Source organism: Trichechus manatus, unplaced genomic scaffold (assembly GCF_000243295.1).
Source record: "Trichechus manatus latirostris isolate Lorelei unplaced genomic scaffold, TriManLat1.0 scaffold00389, whole genome shotgun sequence".
NCBI classification, from domain to species: domain Eukaryota; kingdom Metazoa; phylum Chordata; class Mammalia; order Sirenia; family Trichechidae; genus Trichechus; species Trichechus manatus.
In genome coordinates, this window is record NW_004444325.1 from 204,055 (window position 1) to 206,436 (window position 2,382).

The following is a 2,382-nucleotide window of genomic DNA, read 5'->3' on the forward strand; positions in this document are numbered from 1 at the left end:
TGACAGGAGGGAAGGCAGAGTAAATGGAGACATGGAAAATGTGGAGTCGAAAGCATGTTAAAATTATCTTCCAGTTTTTTTCTTACTTCTTTGGGAAGTAGGAAAGCAGATCATCAGCTGAGACAGATGACGGGAGAGGAAGTATGGGAGCTTTGAGGAGAGGTGATAAAGAGTGAAATGATCATCAGGGGAATGAGAAAGTGAACGGACTAGAGATATATGGTGGGACATATCAGGATAACTTGTGAAAGACTTCAAAATGAGTATACAAAGATGAGCGTTGCACTCTTTTGGATTATCTCTACCTTTCAATGTCCTTTAAACTATTTTACAACCATGTAAAGAGGAGGAAAGGAGCCTGGAAGTGCAGTGGTTAAGCGCACAGCTACTAAATAAAAGACTGGTGGTTTTCACATAGCTACAAGTGGCATAAAACCAAACCAAACCCTTTGCTGTCGAGTCAATTCCAACTCATAGCCACCATGTAGGACAGAGTAGAACTGCCCCATAGGGTTTCTAAGGAGCGACTGGTGGATTCAAACTGCTGACTGTTTGGTTAGCAGCTGAGCTCTTTAACTGCTGTACCACCAGGGCCCCCAAAAGCGGCATAGCTGGGGTTTATATCCAGGTTTCTTTGCCTGAGCGCTATGTGCATAATCACAAGGCAATATAGCCCCACTGCTGTCTAAGACTTGGTATTAGTGGTTTCACAAAAGTGGATCTCCAATAAGTGGCCCAATTAAGTGGATAAAAACAACAAATCCCACCAAATCCTAACTATGTCCACTTCCCAAAAGAAAAAGCGCATCGAGATAACAATGAAGTCTCACTGAAAAAATATTTTTCCCTTTGATGAGTGAAAAGGGTATCCTATATAGGTATGCTTTTCCAATAAGAGTGATGTAGCAGATCAAGCCAATGCTCCACCCATATCCTCTCTGATCCCTTATCCACCTGAGATCTCAGTGTGTTTTAACTGCCAGTACACATGGGATAGAGCCCTTGTGGCACGGTGGTTAAGTGATCAGCTGCTCACCTAAAGGCCGCTGCTCACCTAAAGGCCGGCAGTTCAAACCGACCAACTGCTCCATGGGAGAAAGATGTGGCAGTCTGTTTCTGTAAAAGATTTATAGCCTTGGAAACCCTATGGGGCATTTCTACTCTGTCCTACAGGATCACTGTGAGTCGGAATTGACTTGACTGCAAAGGGTTTGGAGCCCTGGTGGCACAGTGGTTAAGAGCTCAGGCTGCTAACAAAAAGTTCAGCAGTTCAAATCCACCGGCCACTCCTTGAAAACCCTATAGGGCAGTTCTACTTTGTCCTACAGGGTTGCTATGAGTCAGAATCTACCTGACAGCAATGGGTTTTGTGTTTGGCAAAGGGTTTTTTTTTTTTTTTTTTTTAAGGAGAAGGAAGCTTAAGAATGCAAATAATTCTTGACCTTTAAAGTGCAAATAAATTGTGTCCCAAAACCAAACCAAATGCACTGTCTTAGAGTAGATTCTGACTCATAGAGACCTCATAGGTTTTCCGAGGCTGTAACTCTCTACAGAAGCAGACTGCCACATCTTTCTCCTGTGGAACCGCTGGTGGTTTTGAACGGCCAACTTTTCGATTAGCAGTTGATGGCTTTAACCACTGCACCACCTGCCACCTTATATTGTGTCCGGTGGAATTAAATGGACTATTCCCTTGTGGATGAAGCAGGTTTTGTTTGTTTTTTTAAAATTCTCTTGAAATATAATTTACATACCATGCATTTCAACCAGGATAAACTCATTTCACTTCCATTTACAAATTTGTTTTATCGTTCCTTATTGCTCATGCTTGTGTAATGTTTTGCATTCTCTTTTGAAGAATTTACATTTCACTGGTCCCATCATTAATTAATGAGTTAAACAAAATCTTTTACATGTGTTTTTTTAACATTTGTTTGAGAGTCCTGATTTTCCCCCTTTTTTTTAAAATATCATTTAACAACATATTACATTTGAATTGCCTGAAGGACCTGTAGACACCAGAAGGCAGCTAAAGTAAAAGTCTTGTTGGGTGCAGAGACAAAGTGTTGCGGAGCATTACTTTATAGAACAACATGGCAAGGAATAAAAATAAGCCTGGGGTTGGAAAACCAGGTATCATCAACATCTATGGGATTGAATAAAGAAGGGAACTAGCCAAATAATTCTGAGGTAGATCTATACAAGTAGTTGAGAATAGTTTACCAGGTCATCATCACATCAGTTTCCTCTTGTTGTTGTAACAAATTACCTCAAACTTAACATAAATTTATTTTCTTACAGTTCTGTAGGTCAGAAGTTCAAAACAGGTTTCACTGGGCTGAAATCAAGGTTTTGGCAAGGCTGCATTTTTTTTCCCAGAGG